The sequence below is a fragment of the Zootoca vivipara genome, chromosome 5 (assembly GCF_965207765.1).
Source record: "Zootoca vivipara chromosome 5, rZooViv2.hap1.1, whole genome shotgun sequence".
Classification (NCBI taxonomy): Eukaryota; Metazoa; Chordata; class Lepidosauria; order Squamata; family Lacertidae; genus Zootoca; species Zootoca vivipara.
The window spans coordinates 19,666,637-19,689,849 of NC_142588.1; the positions used below are offsets into that span (position 1 = coordinate 19,666,637).

The following is a 23,213-nucleotide window of genomic DNA, read 5'->3' on the forward strand; positions in this document are numbered from 1 at the left end:
TTTCTTAAAAAATTGTTTAGGGGGACTCTCATTTTGACTCAAGAAAATCACCATTTTATAGTTCAAATCGGGAAAAATAAATACAGTAAATAGACAAAAGTACAGATTTTCACAAAATGTTTAGAGGTACCCTATGTGTACCCCTGCATCCCCCCCAGAAAAAAAGCACTGGCTATACTAGTAGTTTCCTGGCCTAGGTGGATAATGTTTTTGGTGTGAGTGAGATTTGGGTAATTTGAAAGGAAAGGTGTTGATGGCTTTGAACAGTTTGTCGATCTTATTTCCTAGTTTATGATCTTGAATTCTTGGTTAGTCGAATTTACAGGCCATCCCACCCTAATTGCCTAGAACTGTACTTGCAACAAGTAACAAGGTAATTACTGGTATTTTACCCTAACCCTTCTGGTTCAGAGAGACCAAAACCCAAATGTCTTGTACCACTTCCAAGCAACATCTAGGATGTAGTTTTGGAAGGTCTCTGAGGAGAACATTCCAAAGCTGAGAGGCAGCCATAAAAAAGGCACCTGTCTTGGTATACCTTTGTGGATCTGATTTGGCAATATACATTGCATGCTTAACAGTGTGACCCACACATGTCCGGTCAGAAGTAAGCCCATTGTTTTCAATGCAGCTTCCTTTCAGCCCCAGGGAGCACTGCAAGTTAATCCTTAGGGCCTTAATGGAACTAGGGGAGGAAGATATCTGTTCAGATCTTGTCTATTAGGCTTTATATTTCTATGACTCTCTCTCTCTCTCTCTCTCTTTGTATTGTGACAATATCAGAGGAGGTAAGATAAAATTTTAAATAAATGTGTACCTTTTATACTACTTTTATACCCTTTTATACTACTCCTTCTAAGGATAAAGGCCATATTTTGAACATTGTCCTTAATAAACAGGTAGCAAAGAGCAGTTTCTTTACAAGCAACACAACCTTAAACACAAATAGTTATTTTCCAGAACTGAGCTGACACTGAGATTTGCTAACAAATCATTTCCCAGTGAGAAATCTTATCTTGCATAAAAAGGAGGCTTATGACCAGGTAAGTATTTCTCTTCATACAAAATTGAAACTGACTTTCCACGGATAACATTGAAGTTCAAAAGACAACGGAAGTCTCTCCTGCTCTCTGAAAGTTCAACCAATATTTTCCTTTCTTTCTAGAGTGCTGGGTGAGAAGTTTACGGGAGGCTAGAACTGCTGCCACTGTGCTTTTGTTACCACGTGATCCCGCTGCAGCCTTTCATTTCATGATTTCTTTGAAACCAAAATAGGGGTTTCTGTGTGCAGTTAAGCACCAACAGCTTTTATAGAATGAACTCAATCAAAAATGGCTCCTTTGCTTGTCTTTATCTTTGTGCTTTTCACTTTGTAGCCAAAAGTGATATCCTTTCAGCCACCTGTAAGCCATTAGCACTTCTGTTCCACCACACGTTTCCTTCAGGACCACATTCAAAACTTAGTGCAAAATAAATAAACCACTGCATGCATGCTTGTCAAGAAATGAAGTCCCTCTGTATGAATCATTGCTTTAGCCCTGGGTCTGATTCGCGTGGGCTTATTTCTGTATGGCAGGGCTGGGGAACATTTGGCCCTCCTGATGCTAGTGGACTACAACTCCCATCATCCCTTAACTTTGGCCGCACTGACTTTAGCTGTTGGGAATTGAGTCCAACAACTATTGCAGAGCCAGAGATTCCTCGGCTCGACAGTTTCCCCTACTCTGCACCACTGGCATAGGTCTGTTTTTACTTTCCACAAACCATTAACTGCCTCACCTGGTTTATAAGCAACTTTCTGAAAGGGAAAGTTGGGTGAGGCAGCTCAGTACAATGAATCCTCTGCTGCCCCCCCCCTAAAGCCACATCAGGCAGAACAACCCATCACCACCCCTTATTCTGGGCCAAAGGGGTTAGAGTAGCAGTGGAAATAATATAAATGGAACTGAAATTGGATGGAATATACTGGGTTAAACCTGAACTACTAGAAGTGATACACTCTAAGTATCTCAGATACTTACAGACTACGACATTCATGCAGAGAAATTTTGGCTTGATGTGCCAATGAGAAAGCAGAAGCTTGAATGCTGTTGGGATGTCATCTAAAAAGTGAATGGCCATCAAATGTTTCTGTTCCTTTAAGAGGAAAAGAAAAGAAAACCTCTGCTATTTGATCCTATGACCTCATGTAACAGTGATGGATTATGCAGGGTGTCCCAGATTAATAGGCATTTTCAGCTCATTCTACACCTTGATTTCAGTAAGAGGCTCATTATTCTTTTTTAATCTCATATTCATGTGGGGCGTGAAAAGGACAAAGGCATCAGTTTTGAATGTAAAGGGTTCCCCTTCGCACTCCAACCAGGACAATGGTTCTGTCCGATTCATTTAAGGAAGTAGGACCATCTAAAAGTTTAGTTCCTAAACCTGAGGAATATATTCTTAACTATACTGGCAACTGAGCACTGGGGACTCAGTATGGAGTTTCCTGCCTGGGAGATTTTCAGGAAGAAACCTGCTTCTACAGCAGTGCTCAATATTTGATAAGTACAGCACCAATATCAGTTCTCAGCTGGAGCAGCAGCTCTTACCAGACTCAGGCTGAATTCTCAAAAAACATTTTAACACTGTTCATGCCTACCCAAAAGCTTGAGTTTAATGGCCTTGAACTCAGGAAATTTGGTACAGGATTCCACATGCAACGGGGAGTTCACCCCCCCCCAAAAAAATGCAATTCTGAGAAAGCATGGTTAGGGCTGGACTGCATGGCGACAATCCTATGATGGCAACAAAATATATTCAGTTAAAAGAAGGGAGACAATCGATAGGAGCCTCCGAGGAATCTTGGTTCCCTTTCACAGGTTTTTTTTAATGAAAAATAGATGCAACCTTGATGTGAAGACCACAATCCTAAACATGTCTCCTCGTAGTCAACCAGATACCTAGGGGATCAGCCCTTTCTCCTCCTGTCAGTCCAATGACTAGGGGAGAGACTTGAGCTGTGTTATGGTCCGCTATAGTCTTCAAAAATCATTCAAAATTATTGGGTGTCATCAGCAAACCTGGCCATTTCTCTGCTTGCCCCAACATCTCTCTCTCTCTCTCTCTCTCTCTCTCTCTCTCTCTCTCTCTCTCTCTCTCTCTCTCTCTCTCTCACACACACACACACACACACACACACACACACACACTAGGGACAGGTCACTTATCTCCATTGTGATAACCAACCATTCATTCTTTACTCCTGCACTCTGTGTCCACCCCCCATCTCTCTGGTTATCTGAAAGCCAAGATCCTGTGTGAAAAACTAGCAATATTGACATCAAAAGGGGCAGCATCACTACATGATCTCAGACTTCAGATGTTGCTGGACCATGCATGCTGCTCGGTGCTAATTAATTCATTTTATTCCTGCACACCATGACTTGGTTCCAAATCCTCTGTCAAAACAGCAGCTGAAAGGGTTTGATTCGCTTCCAAAAGAGCTGAGACCAATTTGCTGCTCTGCAAATTTTAACACAGAATATTTTTTCCAGATATTTTCCAGAATATTCCAATATTTGCCAAGCATTCTCTGTATATTTGATGCCCTGTCATATTTTATTTTGCCATTCGATATGTGACATTTGATGTTGCCGTCTGATCACTGGCATAGTAAGCACTTTAGTAACGGACAGTATTTAGCATCCAATAGCATCTGTCAGATGGCATGCAATGGTATTTATATCCCACAGTGTTTGACAGCCTCCGATATTTCCTAGATGATGCCAATGAGCACTTGAATTTTGGAATAAACCGTCACATTGAAAGTACATATCTGAATTCTGAAATGTTGCACACATTTTGAGTGGTGAGGCTAGAACATGGGTAGGCAAACTAAGGCCCCGGGGGCCAGATCTGGCCCAATCACCTTCTAAATCCAGCCCATGGATGGTCCAGGAATCAGTATGTGTTTACATGAGTAGAATGTGTGCTTTTATTTAAAATGCATCTCTGGGTTATTTGTGGGCCATAGGAATTTGTTCATCCCCCCCCAAAAAAAATAGTCCCCCCCACATACTCTAAGGGACAGTGGACCGGCCCCCTGCTGAAAAAGTTTGCTGGCTCCTGAGCTAGAGTATGCCAACTTTTGAATATTAGTTTTCATTCTGATTTCTAGCTAAACTGACATGAGAAATTTCTCATGGGCATGGTCTTCTCTGTGAAAAGTAGCAATGTGGGCATCACATTCTAGTACCGTCCACCCCAAGTTGTGGCAAATGTTCGCTTTGCCCTATGGTAGAAAGAACCGTAACCTGCTAGAACTAGACTCATAACATCCGTTGAAATTGTAAACATTTACGAACCATGTTTCATAGCCTTCAGCATCTTGGCTTCGGCAGTATATTAGGCCAAACTACACTGCCACCCAAAGCAGCTCCTATTTGTTCCCCAAAGTGCTGTTCACCACAGCAGCAGCTTCATGGACAAATAACAAGGAAGGGAGCACTGTGGCAGTAAATTGATGTCCCCCCCCCCACAAAAAAAAAAGACCAGGAAGGTATTCCAGATCAGGGCCCCATGACTGCTTTTTCTTCAAAATAAACATTATCAGTTGCTATTGAAAGCAAGAATAATGTAACCTGTGGGGCTGCCCCCCCATCTGTTTTCTTCTGTGCTGTTACAGTCTTTTCCATTTTCTCTGTTTCAAATGTTTTCCCTTATACGAAAGTTGTGACGTACGCTTGTATTGGCTTGTATTATATATATATAATTCCTGTTCTAATATTATTCCTGTCCTTTATTCCCTATCATCAGATGCTGACTGTGGAAGGCCTATGCATTAAGTACAAAAAGGTTCCAGATACCTCATGCAAACACTTATTTTGGGTTTCTTTCTTTCTCTTTCTTTCTTTTACAAAAAAGGGGTTTTTCCCCATATCTAAATCTTTATATGTAGTGAAGTAGTGGTAGAGACCCTGAGTTTAGTGCAGCAATGAAAGTTATTTAGCTTACTCTAGGGTTGCCATATTTCAACAAAGGTTGTTGAGCTCCCCCCCCCTTCTTTTGAGTTTTATTATTGAGCTTTAAGGAACATTGTCAAAAACAACCAACAGGGGTTGCCATACCTTCGGATTTTCTTGGACGTTTTTGGACATTTCTTGGACATTTTTGCGATTTCCGCCCAGACACTGCTTCCGACTGCAGTATTCCAGACGTATGGTAACCCTAATTTATTCACAAGATCATTTTTACAACACTTGAGACTATCAAGTAGTATTTGCTCCAGCCCATAGTTCCAGCAAGGTTAGAGGGGTCTGTTTTGAGAGAGAGAGCATTCTTTGATATAAATCAAATCTATATATGTTGGGGAATAGCCATCGTAACATCTGTACACCTCATTCCTTGTTCGGAAGTTCAAAATGTTCTATCTTGAAATTGATTTCTAAGTAGTATATAAACATTGTCCACTGACTGACCATCCTTGAAAGTTTATATGCTCTTGGAGCTAAAGATGTGAATGATAAATGTTGCTGACGTATGTAGCAATGAATCATTTTGCTGGATTTTCTGATATATATTTTTAATCACAGCTTGAGCAATCGAAGCCTATCTTTGGGTTTACCCCTATGAAGCAGCCAATCGAAAAATAACCCCCAATATTTATTCCCATTTTAATGGGAAAATCCATGGAAAGTGACGGCATCAATGTAACTACATATGCATTTTAGAATTAAGGTTGATCCATCCTTGGAGATGCTGAATGGGCTTCTTGACCATGGATTGTCTTGCCTTTCATGAATAAATCCAAAAGTGCCATTTCTGATACAGCAACAGATCAAGCTGTTACTGAAGCAAAGAGTATAATTTGAAATGATTAGGGCCCATATAACAGATAATTTTTATATACAGCCATATAAAATTTAAAGGATCTATTGCAAACTAAGGGCATGGAATAGGTATCTCAGACTGGAAAGTCTGTTTGCAAGTTACTTAAACGCCAGACTTCTACTGTTCTTTATTTCTGCCTCCTGGAGTGGCTCAAGATTGAATTGGGGTTTGAACCCATTTGCAGCCAGAGATTTCACCAATCTAGTAGCGGGAGATGGGGTCAAGTGTTTTGGCACTCACCCAACCAGTTGTCTGTGTCCCTGCCCCATACTGGGATGGAGAGCGGGCGGTGAGGCTTCATCACGGTCAACCTTGATGTTGTCTTGCAACTGCATCCTGGGAGAATGTGATGGGCCACACAGGAGATCAAGGTCATATGAGCACTGCCAGCCCACCCATCATCCACTACTGAACCAATCCCTGGGTGGAAATGACAGCCTAGGAAACACTCTCCAGGGACATCATTTGCAGTCCCATAATTCCTAGCTCCATAGCCCTGCAGGAATCTGTGTGGAGCTGCCATTTCCCTGCTCTCCTGATTTGAATTTCAAGTTTGGATTGTTTCATCTGTGTCTTATTTTAATTATGGATGATTTAATGTAGCTGTTTCACTATATTTTAAGTATTGGTAGCTGTATTTTTTATAAAGGCATCTGAAGGCAGACCTGTTTAGGGAAGTTTTAAGTGTTTCATATTTTATCGTGTTTGAAATATTCTATGGGGAGCCACCCAGGGTGGCTGGGAAAGCCCAGCTAGATGGGTGGGGTTTGTTTGTTTGTTTATAATTGGTAGCTGCGTTTTTTATTTTTGTTATATTGCTGTTGGCTTTTATTTGTCTGTGAACCGCTATCGTGCTTCTTCTCAAAATGAAAATTACAACTACTCTCCTGGCCACCTCGTCCACAATATCTAAACATACCTACAATTACTGCACAGGTACTTCCTTGGAGAGAATGTGGTGCTGATTTCTTACCATATTGCAGCCAAGCTATTTAGGACCCCAGAGGTGAGGATCAGCACTGTGAATTTTTCCTTGAATCACAATAGAAACAAAAGCTGTGATTTTTGTGCTATGGTCCATGGGGTCACGAAGAGTCGGACACGACTAAGCGACTAAACAACAACAACAAATTTCGAAGAGACATATTGTTACAGACTTTCAGAATCTATATGTTAATGACCAACTGTAGTTGATGGGGGCCTAATAAGTGCTAATATACTAAGATTAAACAATCTGGATATTTTAAGTTCATTTGTGGATGAGAATCTATGCTGTGCAATATTTTTATCAGCTTGTTCACTTGTAGAACTAGCAGCTTGCACAGTTGGTTCAATCAATGAGTAACAATTAGATTTTGGATTCATTCATCAATATCAAATCAAATCCGTTTATTGTGAGGACCATGCCTGTACACAAATATCAACACAACAATAATTAAAAATATTAAAATCCATTTCATAATATCCCAACAAAACCTTCATCCCACAAAACACGAAGAGAAGGAAAACAAGCAACGAGTTAAACAGACGATGAAGGGGTCTTTACATTGTCATCTATAAATCTTTCCCTGGCTTTCATGGCCTTCATCACAAAAACCGCTACCGCATGGGTAATACGTGGGTTTGCATCAACCAACAAAAATTTTACTCTGTCTTCAGGATTGATTATGGAGTTGGGTATAATTTGCAGCATTGCGTCTCTAAAGCCCGAATAAATGAGGCAATAGAGGAGGTAATGTATAAGATCCTCTTTAATTTTCATAAGGCAAGGGCATAGACGATGTTCTACTGGGGTTTTTGTGAATCTACCGGTCAAATATGCAGTTGGCAATGTTTGAAACCGCACCATAGTAAAAGCTCTCCGAAGGGTGGGATCAGTGATCTCCACCAAGTAGTTGGCACAGATTTTGACTGCTTTTACTCGGGGAAACCAGTAGGAAAACCCAGAGTTTTTTATCTTCGTGGTGTCCAAAAAGGCGTCTTTTTCAAATATCCATTCCCGAACTTTATCAGGGCTCCACAGTTTGAGAGTATTAAACTCAGGTAGATTGTATCTGGATAGAATATCTAATAGGTTTTGACGCCAAGTAGTATTATGTTGTAAAGATACAAAGGCTTGTTTAGCCAATAAGGTGTTCGAGGCATCTGCGAGGTTGGTGAAAAAACGCAGAAATCTTAAGTGGGCCCTGGCAGACACAGAAGGTAATCCTACTTCCACTCTTAGGAAAGCTGCCGGAGTACTCTGAGGGAGGCCTAGAATTCTTCTGAGATAAAAATTTTGGAAGATTTCAAGCCGTTCTAGCAGCTTCTGATTCCATCCCCAGAGTTCTACCCCATATAACATCTGGGGAATCACTTTACCAACAAAAGCTTTTAGTGCCGGGATCACCAGTTGCCCTCCCCTTGAATAAAAAAAGCTGAGCAGAGCACCGATTGTCCTACGTGTTAGAAGGGCCGCGGCCTTGAAGTGGGCAAGCCAGCTAGATGTAGCTTGGAAGGTGATACCAAGATATTTAAAAAGAGGACACTGTTCAATTATGCGTTCATCTAAAGACCATCTAAATGTGTGGCGAGCTCCAGTAAACACCACAATTTTTGTTTTGTCATAGTTTATCTTTAGAGAGTTTTGGGAACAATAAGCTGCGAGCCCCTCCAGCATGCTGTGTAGACCCCTTCGAGTAAGTGCCATGACAGCCATGTCATCAGCATATAGCAATATATTCAGGTGTTTGCCTTCCAGGGCAGGAGCTGATGACTTGTACTTCGCCATATGCTGAACAACATCATTTATATAAAAGTTAAAGAGGAATGGCGCTAACAAACAACCCTGTTTAACCCCTTTCCCCAGTGGCAGTGGGTCAGTATAGTTGCCTGTCATCCCAGTTCTGATTTTAACTGTGGTATCTGTATGTAACTCTCTAAGTATTTTGAGAAGTCGTCTATCAATATCTGTTTGATATAGTTTTTGCCATAATTTGTCCCTACAAATTGAGTCAAAAGCAGATGTAAGGTCTACAAAAGCCACCAAAAGTTTGCTCTTATGTACCTTTGTATACTTATCTATCATTGTCTGTAGTACCAAACAATGACCTATTGTGCTATGGCCCTTTCTGAACCCTGCCTGTTCCGGATTGAACAAGTTAGAGTGGTCAGCCCAGTCAACCAGTTTATTTAGCAGGTAACGAGTATAAAGGGCGAGATGTGAGGGCGATCTGGCTGCGACATCTGTCATTCATCAATATAAATGGAAAGGAGTCACTAGAGGAAAGCACAAGTGTCTCTAAAGAACAAAGTGAATCCTTTTCCATTTGATATGATATACTGACATAAACCAGCAATTAGCAACACATGAAATATGATATTGTATAATGCAAAATGGTTATAATGTCCTAGAGGGTTTTGAAAACCCACTTTTAAAAACCTATTTGAATGAGAACAGTTTTGCCATCATTTAGTTTGGTTTGTAAAGATTTTGCTTAAATGTTAATTTGTTGCCCATCATACTAGGCACATCATACATCTCTGCATGAGATACAGCGGGTGTCCACTATTTTTGTACTTTCTAGAAATGATTGAAGACCTTTTTGATTCAAGAAGCTTTTCCGGTTAAGTGAAAGGGTGCTTATTTCCTATTGTTTGTAATTCTCTTTTTAAAAGAATACAATGCTATTTCGAAGCTATTCTTTTGTTTTGTTTGTAAATCACCTTGACACTAATGTGGAAGGCCATTAATAAATTAGTAAACTAAATTTATTTGGGACTAGGGAGGAATTCGTCCTCCAGGCAAATTGGGTCAGTCTGGGGTTTTTGCCTTCCTCACAGCAATTGTCACAGATTGGGCAGATAAGGCACTGGGTTGTATTCCTAGTCAAGGTGGATCAGGGGGGTGAGTGGGACTCTCACCGCCTGCTCCAAGGGATCTGGGTACCCCATTAAAGGGTTCCAGGGGGGAGGTGCTTCCATCTTGATCCCCAGGCGGGGGCTGACAGGTTAGAGCAGGCATCCCCAAACTTCGGCCCTCCAGATGTTTTGGACTACAATCCCCATCATCCCTAACCACTGGTCCTGCTAGCTAGGGATCACTGGAGTTGTAGGCCAAAACATCTGGAGGGCCGCAGTTTGGGGATGCCTGGGATAGAGTAATACCCCACAACAGTGATCTTAGAAGTCCACCCCGCTTTTATGTATGTCATGGGGTAATCCTTAACCCAAGATTAACCCTTCTCCAAATCAACCAGCAGTCAGGTTGGGTGATTCTGGATAAATACCCAACTCCTACGCCAAGATTTTCTTTCATCTGTAATCAATAATGTGGTGGCCTGTATTATCCCAAAGCGGTTGTCTTGTGATTATTTTATCTTCCCTGGTTAGCCCCTGGCTGCTTGCTCGTGCCACCTGGGCCCACAACCATAGTTTGTTATAGGTACTGACAGATGATAGACAGACCCCTATTCTCTTCACAGAACCACATTCCCAGAGTCGTTCAACAATCTTCCCCTCTTCCCCAGAAAGTGCCAGAAGTTGTAGCTTTCTGAGGAACACCCCATAGCCAGTTTTCAAAAAGTTGAAAACTACCTCAATGTAATCTATATATTAAAAAAAACTTAAAATCATAAAACAATGTGTGTATCATTAACTAAATCAACAGCATTAAAATAAACATCCAAGTGTGTGTGTGTGGGGGGGGGGGGGGACAACATTACTGCAAAATATAAAACCAGCTTCAGTATAATCTAACCCGCAAGCTATTTGGGCATGATCCATTCAAGGTTAGGTTTCATTGATTTCAGTGGGCAAGCTAGGAAGATTTGCAAATTATACATGGAGGTGGGACCTAGGCAAACTGCGATGAGTCAGTATCATTCTGCTAAATGCAGGTTATTCATTTTTAGCCTCCAAGTGCATAAACTTGATTGCACTTTCTCTTTAAGCTGTTCAGAAACATCAACTAATATGCTCCTGATCTTAACCTTATGTCCCTTGTTATTTCATGTCTGTGCTACCAGGTAACGATATATTGTATCACATTCACAGATCTGTTGCTTATTTTGAAAGGCAATGTTATTCTAATTGAAACATACTGATTTCCCAGTGAATGTACTCATATTTATATTGGCGTCTCAAGGTTCAGGGAACAGAATTAAATTGTAATGTGGCAATGTACTCACATTTTAAATTATTTCCTGTTCACACAGGACACCAGTTCGAATGGTCCCTTCCTCCAACTGAAAACCTGCTTGTGTGTGTATCTATATTGTCAGTATAGTTCATTCTGGGGAGCTCTCACACCTTATTTATTTATTAACTTATTATCCTTTATCATAATTTCAGGGACTTTAAAGTGGCATATTGTGGGAAAGTGGGGTACAGATGTTTACATTTTTATTTTTTACTGAAAACATTTTAAATACCTTTAAACTTTAAAACACATTTTTAAACTCCCAGCCACTAAACTTGGAGAAGGACCAGGAGCTACTTCCTCCAATCCTGTGACCTGGTGAGTCAAGGGAGCCAACTGGACAATTATGGTAGAGGAGCCACTGCTGATCCAGGGCAAAGCTTTTGGAAGGACAGAATATAAATATGCTATATCATATTGAATTTGAAAAGAACCTTAGGCAAGGTAACAAGACAGGATCTGAGAGGGGACAGGAGTCTCTCCCATAATACACACACACACACACACACACACACACACACACACACACACACAATCATTTTAACATTTCAAAACTTGACTTCCTTCCCCCTCTTTCTGCAGTTCCTTAAATTTATTTTTTATACCTTCTGAATACCCAAATTAACTTAATTTGCTCATTTTCTCATCTACTCTCTCTCCCGTAATATCTAATGAAGTTTCTCCTAAGAGGAGAGGGTGAGCAGGAAAGTGGAATAGTTCGATGCGCATATATACAAAAGATGTCTTTTTCAGTTCTTCCCTTTTCAATAAATGTACATCACTTTGGGGATTTCATTTTCATAATATGGCCTATCCTTACATAATGTTATCAGTCTTCTTTTGACTAATAAATACCTGCAGGCTATCTGTCTCCTAGTTCTCGTATTATGTAATCTAATCTCTGCTACGAAGAGAACAAGTACATTTTCATAGTTTTGTTATAGCAAACAATGGAGAACTCTACAGGGGATCGATCCCCTCGGAATAATGGTGGAAAGAGCATAAGAATCCTAAAATAACCCTCTTCTGTTTTCTCCCTATTTTCCCCATCACAAGGGCCAACTTCAAACAACTCTGACTCAGACATTGGTTTCATTGAGTTTAATGGGACATGTTGCCGTGCACAGTTTCATTGGGTGGATTTCTCCCACAAACATGAATCAACAAGGTTTTGTGTGAGCAGATCAATCAACCCTAATCATTAGTTTTGTTAAGAACAGAAGGTTGTTAAGAATGGCACCTAAGCTGCAGTCCTGTGATGCCTGGATAGGAGTAAGTCCCAATTAATTCAATGGGACTTACGATACTTCTGAATATACATGCATAGGATTGTGCCGTTACTCTCATTTCTAGCTATAGTCACCCCAACACACATTGAAATATTTTAACTCCACTGTGTCTGGTGCCCTTTAATGATTTATGTAACAATAAGGGAGGGAAAGGTGAGATATATTACTGTTAACCAGCACCATAATGTGATCCTTTGTGAATCCATCAAGGAAACCATCAGAGGGCAAGACTGCCAGGAAAGGGGGATTGGGGTCCATTGTTTGCTGGGTACTAGTGGGCAGAGGCAAAGGTTTCAACTTTGCATGAGGTAGGCCAACAGGAGGTCATTGGAGTTGGTTAGCTGCAAAAAGAAGGGGCAGAACTCCATGTGAGCTGAGGATGACAGGTTGGATAGAGGAGGAGGAGGAGGAGGAGGAGGAGGAGGAGGAGGAGGAGGAGGAGGAGGAGGAGGAGGAGGAGGAGGAGGAAGAAGAAGAAGAAGAAGAAGAAGAAGAAGAAGAAGAAGAAGAAGAAGAAGAAGAAGAAGAAGAAAAGTTTGGATTTGATATCCCGCTTTATCACCACCCTAAGGAGTCTCAAAGCAGCTAACAATCTCCTTTCCCTTCCTCCCCCACAACAAACACTCTGTGAGGTGAGTGAGGCTGAGAGACTTCAGAGAAGTGTGACTAAACCCAAGGTCACCCAGCAGCTGCATGTGGAGGAGCGGGGAAGCAAACCCAGTTCACCAGATTATGAGTCTACTGCTCTTAACCACTACACCACACTGGCTCTCAGAAACACAGAGGATGCTTTTGTGCTGTCCTTTGAATCCAGTGCTACCCGAAAGGGGGAAGCTAGAGCTTCATATGATGTGAATGCTCTGCAATCCCTCCATCTAGGTGCAGGTTGTATATGTGTGTGTAAATCAAACCACATAGCCTAAAGACACCACAATCTCCATTGTGCCTAATTTCTGAAGAAAACACAAACCCTGGGTAAGTGCCTGAAACCCCTGATATCTCACACTGCTAGGAGATAGGGGTGGCATATAACAATATAACCAGGTCCTCTAATCTTTTAGGCAACACCATTAGCTGGTACAACTATATAGAGAACTTGTTCCTTGCTTCTTGTACAACAAATGCAACCCTAATCAATAATTAGAGTTTAGAGCACTTGATAAACCCAGGATGACCGTTAGGCAAACAGGGATGTTATCAGCATTAGTACATTCTGCCACACAGACACAGGTCCCTCTCCTCCAGTTTTTAGTGGAAAGCCCAACGTTCCACAAAAATCTGCCCCCAATTTTAGGGGAGTGGATAAATCTGCACTGATTTGTAAACACAAAAGAGGGATAATTTGTTGCCTGGGAATTTGCTTGTAATCCTCAACAATTATGCCAGGTAATGAGTTCTGATGACATACATTGAAATTATGATGTAGTTTATAGCCCCATCTAGTGATCTGGCCACCAAAATACTATCCTATACTTCCAATCAGATGGAGCACTGGCAGTGTGGATAAGGGCTGTCCTTATGATGAACACTCGCAAAATTGCTTGCACTTTGGGATCAGCCACTAGAGGGAAGAAAAACCAACACATGGAAAGAGAGTACTGATGAAAAGGCCATGGCTAATTAAAAATCAACAGTGCTTGGTTTAGCAAATTATACATTAATTAGTTTTCTATGGAAGTGGACAAATAAATGATTATCAAAATTTGTTGTAGTTACTAAGCAGCAATAAAAACAAAATTTGCCAGTTACAGTATTGCTATTTGTTATGCTAGCAGGTTATGGATGTAAAAGTTATAGTACTGATTTCCCTCAGATTCGACGGAGGAAGTGACTTGTCTGAAGCAACCCAACAAACAGCCAGGCTCAGGAGGGGTTCAAACCCCAAATTCCATGTGCTGCACCATCATTGCAAAAAGTACACCAACTTTCCTGGTTTTATGTCTCCACTATAATCCTAAACACTCTGCTGAAAGCACAACCCTGGCCTGTCCTAAATACAGATAGAATTTCCTGAAAACCTCAATGTTGTGCTTAGTTGCAGATATATATTTTTAACTCCCATCTCATTCCTTGGTCTTAATGAAAATCAAGCTGTTTTTTAACTAGTTCAACTAAAAAAAACATTTTTTGTACTTGTTATAGTTATAATATTATATACACTAGGGGATGGGCCATGCACACAGTCGGGGTGGGGGGGAGCTTTGCTCCTCTTAATTAATAATAAAAATACTAGGTTAAAAATAAAAATGATCAGAATATCCACTCTGACTTTATGCAAATCCATGATTGTGATGTGGTATAGAAATCCTCCAATGGGAGCTGTGTGATGACATTCTTATGTTTTTATTACAATGAAAGATATATGCTACACATACACACTCCAGGTTTCCTAAAGTAACAAGCACATAAAGAGCTCTGTACACCTGTGCATTTAACTATATACTTATGTATGATGCTGCAGAAATATAGTACTGAATGTGGTTTGATTCATATCACACACACTGCATAAACTTCTGCTCATGATTAGTTCATCTTTTTTTAAAAAAAAATGCAATGCAAAAGCAGCTCAGACATAATTAGGCATTCAAGCAAGTGGCAGCTTGATGTAGACAAAGTTCAGTCAGGTCAGAATCAGCAAATTCTGTGTATAAACCTTTTTAAAATGGAGCCTTCCTCCATCTCTAGCAATCCCGCAAACAAAAAAAAATAACCAGCAATACTTGCTGGTGAAGGAAGCGCTCACTTAATGTCTGGGGATGTGCATGCTAAATAGTCTGTACTTTGCTCCAAAATCCTAACTTGCTGTTGGACCATTGGTCATGTTGGCTGGAGCAGCTGGAAGTTGGAATTCAAAAACATCTGGAAGGGCACAGCTTATCTGCAAACTGACCATGAACAAGGCTGAAGATTTGCCAATGGTTAACCCAAATAATAATAATAATAATATTAATAAATAATAAATTTTATTAATACCCCGTCCTCCCCAGCCAGGGCCGGACTCAGGGCGGCTAACCCCGTATATAAATTACAATAAACATAATAGAAAAAAGAAAAAAAATAGTTAATTAAAATACAACTTAAAATACAGCTTAAAATGCAGCCTCATTTTAGTAGTAGCCCATAAATCAAGATCATAAAGGGGGGGGGGGGAACATCAGATATTCACCTGAGCCAGCTATCCATGCTGGTCCTATCATGGGCCAACAAAAAAAGCCAAGGGAAAATTTATATACCAAATCCCATATAAGGGGTCACAGTGAGTCCAAGCCGAAGGCCAAGTGGAACAGCTCTATCTTGCAGGCCATGCGGAAAGATGTCAAATCCCACAGGGCCCTGGTCTTTTGTGACAGAGCATTCCACCACCAAGTCGGGGTCAGTGCTGAAAAGGCCCTGGCCCTAGTTGAGACCAATCTCATCTACTTGAGGCTCAGGAGAGAGAAAATCTGAGCTAGGAGCAGGGGCGTAGCGAGGCGCTGCGACACCAGGGGCGGCAAATTGCCATGCACCCGGGGGCGCGGTGTCGCTACGTAACAATGCATGTGTGTTACATAATGCTGGATCCGGTGCGTGCACAGTCCGATTGGGGTGCCGCTGGCCTGCGGCAGCTCCACAGACCACCGCTCGCGCACGGCGTCCCCTTAAGGAACACCATGGAGCTGCCGCACGGTGATGTCACCGTGACCCCGTGCTGACTGTGCACGTGCTAGATCCGGCGCTTGCACAGTCTGATCAGGGTGTCGCTGGCCTGCGGTGGCCCCACAGGTCACGCATTTGCAGGCGAGGGGCGGGCCAGGAAGGCCGAGTGTCACCCCCCCGGGCGTCACTCGGGGCGGACCACCACCCGCCCCCCTGCTTGCTCCACCCCGGCTAGGAGTACCTTCAGAGTAATAGGTCAAATAGTGTGAATGAGAGAAGGAAGATGGCTTGATCAACCCCTTCTCGGTCTCTGTGGGCACCTTTGGCTCCCTTCTCAGTGCAACTCCACCTCTCAATCTTTGTTGTTGTTCATCTGTGTCGTGTGTGTGTGCCCTTTATGTAGTGAGGTTCTTATTGAGGTGCTAAAGAGTTCACAGGGGTTGCCGTGATGAGGCGTCTAGCTTATGGCCGTCTAGAGGAGAAATGGGGTACAGACAGAATTCTCATCTATCCTGCTTGTACAGAGAACTGGATATTCTATCACGTGACAGGATCAGGCACTTGTGGGTGAGAACAGGGCCTGCCTATCTTAACTTCTGCAACACCATAAAGCCACCAAGAATGTTTATGTCAGGGTCATTTTAACCCCCAGTGCCTAGGACAGCCATTGTTTCATTTGAATTGGAGTCTGTTTTCAATACCCTTTAAGCAAAACCCTCCTATTTAATTAATTAATTAATTAATTAATTAATTAATTAATTAATATTTGTATACCACCCTTCATCCATAGATCTCAGGACTGTTCACAACATAAAAATACAAGATATAAACAAAACAAAAAAGTACCAACAAATGAGCCTCCCCCCCCCCTTAAAACAGGATGGGGGCAAGGAGAAGGAACTGGAAAATGGGTGAGAGTTACAAATGAAACACCCTTTTGGAGTTGGTTATAAGCCTGAACAGATATGAGGCTTGTAGAGATAATATTCACCAAGTTCATGACATCTCTCCCGAAGCACCAATCCTTTCAAGCTTTACAAAGAAGATCGCTGTAATCTTGATTGCTGTGTTCACTTAACCGCATACAAATGTGCGGGTTATTGTATTGAAATAAACAAGAGAGCAGACAATCAGTTTGGACTGTTTTCACTGTAAATTGGATCCGCATTACGTGACATCATATGAATACCTTGTGCAAAGCCAACCAAAAGAGCCATAAAAATGATGCGGCGAGGAGTCAAATCAATAAATTGTTTCTTTCCTCCAGCTTAATGGTGTATGCACATCATATAAAGTCAGTCTCATCTTTCATCCTGCCTTGGGTTTGTTTGCTTATTTTCCTCCCCACACTTTTTTTTTTAGCAGATGTTGATTCATTCATAATTCAGCGATGAAAACTCATACCGAAAAAAACCAAACAGAGCGACACTCAAAGCTGCAGACGGCCAATATAAAGCAATTTCATTCAGCTCAGCAGGCACAACAGGTAAACATCAGATGATACAGGAGAATATATATATATATATATATATATATATATATATATATATATATATGGAAGGCATAAGCTAGCAAGTTGTCAGAGATGGTGGCCAAGGGGGCAGGCTAACGGGTCGTTCAGGCTTCCAGTCCACTCAACCTGCATTTGACAATGGATTTCTCAATTCCACGCTACTGCCACCTGCTCAGTTACAAATTCAGAACCTGTGTGGCAGAGCCAAATATCTCCTCTCAGACCCCTGCAAGCCCCTACATCATGCCCCAATTCCCCCTGCCAAAAGCAACTCAATAGTAGCAGTGGCATGGAACAGGAGTTGGGCAATAGCAATGATGGGGCACATCTTCCCGGAAGCCACTTTGTGAAGCTCCAGCCCTGGTGCCTCAGATCAGAGGCGGATTTGGGGCAGTGCCAAGTGGTCCAGTTGCACCAGGTGTGCCTTCTTGAAGCCTAGTAAGCATTTGCCCGACTTCGGGAAGCAGGTGAGAGGCTCTGACGGGGTCCTAGAGTCCTCCTGCCTCCTCCTCCTCAAAGTTGGGCAAGCACTTGCTGGTCTTTGGGAAGGAGGGAGGAGGGCTCTAGGACCGTCCCAGAGCCTTGTGCCTCATTACCAAAGCCAACCTTAAGCCGGGGCTGTGAGGGCTGGGGGGGGGAGTCAAATGACAGCACAGGGCAGCATATTACTAAGGTCCAATCCTGCTCAGATGTGGCTACAGAAACATCCCGGGCACCAGGAAGCCTGGGAAATTAAAGCTCTTCGGGGTGGCTCAAGTACCAGTACAGTGGTACCTTGGTTCTCAAATGCTTTGGTTCTTAAACTCCAAAAACCCAGAAGTAAGTGCTCCGGTTTTTGAACAATTTTCGGAAGCCAAATGTCTGATGTGGTTGTCAGCTATTGTTTCCGGGGCACCTGCACCAATCAGAAGCTGAGCCTTGGTTTTTGAACATTTCAGAAGTCAAACAGACTTCTGGAACAGATTAAGTTTGGCACTTTTGTTTTTGCTATTTATTTTGCATTTTTGTTTTTGAAGCTTTTTCAGTTAATTCGATTGATTGATTGATTGTGTGACTGTGGAAATGGATAAAGGCCCCCCATCCAAACAATGACTATCATCAGTGCAGGGGGAGGGGGGATTTATTTTTTTCATTTTTATCATCTACAATAATGTCCAATTTATTTCATAGTATAGTACATTGATTATTGCTTTCATTTTATGGATCAAAGGTCTCATTAAATACTAAAATTCATGTTAAATTGCTGTTTTAGGGGTTGTTTATAAAAGTCTGGAAGGGATTAATCTGTTTTGCATTACTTTCTATGGGAAAGTATGCCTTGGTTTTGCAATGCTTTGGTTTCGGAAGAGACTTCCAGAACGGATTAAGTTTGAGAACCAGGGTACCACTGCACTTATTTTCTCACCTGCTTTTGCTTCCTCCTCCCTGCCTGTGGCTGCACAGATGCAGGGTTTGAAATGCAGGTGGTTGTTGCAATGAAAAGGTTATTTCCTAACTTTCAAAGTTATTTCAAACTTTTCCCCACAGAGCTTTGGCTTATTTTTAGAGGATGCCTGAAGGTGAACCCTTCCATTTTGTTTGCTCCCCCCACCCCCGCGCTGAATTATCCTAATTCTGTTTGCTTCTTGTTTGCAAATAATTTGTGCATTAGCCGTCACTAAAAGCATCCTTTCCTCACCTCTCTCTGAACAGATGGTGCTTTTCAGATTGAATGGGGTGATCAGATGTCCCTTTGCATTGAAGCCACATGTGGAAAACGAGGCTTCTAACACATTCATTCATGTTTAGAAGGGAAATAAAGCACCCTCGATAATCAGAAGCGGGCTTTGCATTGGATAAACTGTGGTGGGGTTCTGCTACAAATCTCTTAACTCGGAAGCTTAAGGCTACACTGCGAGATGTGACTTTGAAGATCAGATTTGCACTTTAGCATGCTAACAGGGTGCTTTTGCTTTTTTTTAAAAAAAAAAAAACCCACCTGAGCACACATTCAGTGTTTATGCTGGAGAGTTCAATGAGCTTTTCAGAAATGTCTTTAAATCATTGAACAGTATAGTCTTTCACTGCATTTCTGCCATGTGGCAGAATAGTCATTTGTTAAAAAACAGTGGCAGGTAAAGGAGGAAGGAAAGAAATGTGGTAGCCAGGATAGGCAGAGATGGATGTATCAGATGTGCTCCCTCATAAGTACATTATGCCTAGGGGTGGGTGAATCTGTCAATTTCAGTTTAAGGAACCCATCCGATCCTGCTATGGGGACCTATTTTCAGAGGTTCTAGGTTGCTTATGGAGGGGAGAGCACATATTTCCTCACATGCCACAAATTTTGAGAACCTTGTAGATGACATTCAGCCTCAAACATCACATTAGTCTGGGCAATTATTGTTCAACTACTGCTTGAATGACTTTTAAAAAAATGTATTAAGTTTTTTAAATGTATTTTCTGTGCCTTTCCCTTGCGTTTTTTTAATTCTTTCCTACTTTTCAAAGATAGGGAAAAAATACTTGCCAGTCAGCATTGTATCTTTTTATTTGTGACCATGCATGCACTCAGAATTATTCCTGGAATCAGATCCCTTTAACTTTATGGCTCTAATCTACACTGATGCAACAGACAATGTAACAAACATGACCTAATGTAGCCGGGAAAAGAAAAGTATTTCAAACTGTTTTCCACCAAACCGCCAATTTCCCAGGCTACTATGTGGAGAGGTTTCGTGGAAGATTAAACTACTTTTTATTCCTCTCCCTGTATGTTCTATTTACAATCACTATTCAAAGCTACATTGCATATTTTTGTTATGTCCTGGTTTTCTTCTCCCCATTCCCTGATTTATTATGTTTTACTGTTGCCCCTTTAATTGCTAAAAGTCTGTGTAAGTTCTGCTTCTTCTCTCAAAACAAAATGATAATACAGATTTCTTATTTTAAAAAAATCGAATCCCTTTTTGAACCATTTTATGTTGCCATCCTATTTTGCTCTTTGGAAGGTGGCAGCCATTTTGTTTTCAGCTGCACCACTGGTGGCACCCATTTTGTGATTGGTGCCCTTGGCACCTTCTCAAAATGCTCAGTGTGCCCTTGGACCCAGAAAGCTTAGCAACCACTAGGTATGACATTTCAGGGTGTGGATTACGTAGGCTAGCTTTTATATGCAAACTGAACCAAATTTCCCTCCCTATCACTGAATGCACCCAACATTTTATTGGGGCTATACATTGCAGAGGAAGGTCAGCTGTGGCAAGCTGCCTTTCAGGGGAGCTTCATCATCATTGATCTCACCACTGAGGGACCACCATTGATGAGCTTCAAGAGAATCGAAGGTTCCTTGGGAAATGTTCAAAACCCACTGTTATAGCATAGTCATAGGAGCAAACTCATGGGACAGAGATCCCTTCAGCCTTACAATAAAATATTTGAGGGGTTTGCCCCTCCAAAAAATTTAGTGGGGAGTCATTCAAATGTGTGCGCCACGTCATGTGATCAGTTCTGTGGGGTGGAGCTTCTTCTAGCTGGCTCCCTTGAGCACATTTGATAACTCATGGCCAGCTTGGAATAAGTGGCATGTAAAATATTAACAGATAACATACAAGGGTGTTTGCCATCTGACAGCATTTGATAAGTTACATAAAAGCCACCTGCCCTGGCTGAGCCAGGTTCCCCCCCCCTCTTTTTTGGCCTCCTTAAATAGTAAGGAATCAGAGGCACATTTAGGGGAGCACGACCAAGTTTGCCAAGCTGAGAGGATGCCACACGGGAAGCCACAGCAATGTTGTACAATGGAGCATGAGAGGCAGGGAGTTCCGAATTTTGGCGTTGCATAGGGCACCACTGAAACTCGACAGCCCAAAGTCCGCCACTGCCACAATACATTTGGACTCTAGTTCTCACTGCCCAGGTAGAATAGCATAGTATTTGGGATGTTCCCACTGCCAAGTTTGAGGTATGAATATTTTGGGAGCTTTTATATTCAGGATGAGAGTCTGCTAAATTCAAGCTTGGTAAAGAGAACAGCAGCTGTTCTGCATTCCATAGAATGCAAATCCTACCTAGTTTGGTATATCTGATTGAAAAACATAAATGGATAAACCCCTAAGAACCAAGGGAGAGTAATGTACTTATTTGAATGACATGTACTTGCCTCCTAACTTCACTAAGGCTGCAATCCTATTCACACTTACGAAGAAGCCCCTTTGAACACAGTGGGTTGTACTTCTGAGTAAACAAGCATAATAATGTACCATAATATGATTTTCCACTTCCCGTGCCTACGGTGGTCTTGTCTAGGCAGCATTCAACCAAAATATTCTCTTCAAATAGCCATTCTCAGCTATCATCTTAGGTTGTAGGTGAAATCCATGAAAAAAACCTGAGGTAGGATTTCCCAGTAGCATATTTCAGATTAGCCCCAATTCACAATGTATCTTGATAATTGATTTAAAAGGCTTACCAGTTTAGAAGCATCTAAGCATATTTAGGCATCATCTGTAGAATGCTGGAGTTTACGGCTTATGCCAGACATCCCCAGACTTCGGCCCTCCAGAAGTTTTGGACTACAATTCCCATCATCCCTGACCACTGGTCCTCTTAGCTAGGAATCATGGGAGTTGTAGGCCAAAACATCTGGAGGGCCGCAGTTTGGGGATGCCTGGCTTATGCATTCCAAATCTGGCCCTATAATATCAGGGATGCTCTCTGGGAGCACAAACTACAGTAAGAGGTTTTTGAGGCAAATTAAAGAGGAACAGGGAGAGAGGACTGTGTTCCTCCAGCTCAATGGCTCTTTAATTGCAACATGCACTTTTGGCTCCTTCTGTGAACACCTGGACAAATGGAAACTGCAACATTTCAAGTGCATTATACGAATGTCATACAGTACTAGATGGCGATGGTGAGCTCACAGCAAATTCAATATATTTTTCGAAATGCATTTTCACAGCGTTTTTGATGTGTCTAGATTCCGACCCGGTTGCAGCCTGAAGTGCCCAAGCCTGTTTCTCAAATGCCACCATTTCCTTAAATCGTAAGCAGGCAAAATGAGGCGGCAGAAGGTGTTGGAGCTATTTTTAATGAAATTCACCAAAATCCACACTTCAGACATGGGCTACCACAATTAGGACCAAATACTGGCTATGTCCGGACGTATGGCAAGCCCACCAAAGCTCTGCTGGGGGCCTAGCTACAAAGTCACAGAATTCCTCCAGGGAAAAGCCTGTAATTGATACCACAATTAATTTCTCCCAAGAACTTTTTACATAGTATCCCATGAGTCTGGGAAGAGTACTTACTGTGCAAGAAGACCTTGCAATGCCTCTGTCTTAACACCCGGATGCAGGAGGGGTCAGGAGATCTTCAACAGTCGTATTTATTTGTGAACCACCCAGCACGGAAGCTGTGGGCTTGCTCCACAAAGAAAAGACTCCATATCGTTCCCACTCAGCTGTGGAGAGAACCAAACCCAGAGAGGGGAGTTTCTATTACAGATGAGATCTCTTAAAGAGACAGGCAACACACTCCATGTTCAGTTTGCATAACTTCCCACTTTTCCTGTTTATGTGATAATCTGCATTGCCCATTTCAACTTTGGACATTTGTTTCCCCCCCTTCCTAATTTTAGGCCCTTCCAACACTATGATGCTAAGAAAACCACATACAATAAAGGTCTGAAATTCTGCCGTCAAGCTGTATCTTCATTTGTAAATCTGATGGTGCAATATCTGCCCAT

At 41.8% G+C, this 23,213-nt stretch overlaps 1 long non-coding RNA gene across 1 annotated transcript in view; it reads right to left on the reverse strand.

Moving 5' to 3' along the window:
* LOC148685602 (uncharacterized) overlaps nucleotides 1–22,928 on the reverse strand; it is a 58,316-nt gene extending 35,388 nt beyond the window's left edge. The window contains exon 1 of the long non-coding RNA XR_015950157.1: nucleotides 22,777–22,928. This is a non-coding gene — a long non-coding RNA (uncharacterized LOC148685602). The remainder of the gene's footprint in view (nucleotides 1–22,776) is intronic.
* Between the last annotated feature and the right edge of the window lie 285 nt (nucleotides 22,929–23,213).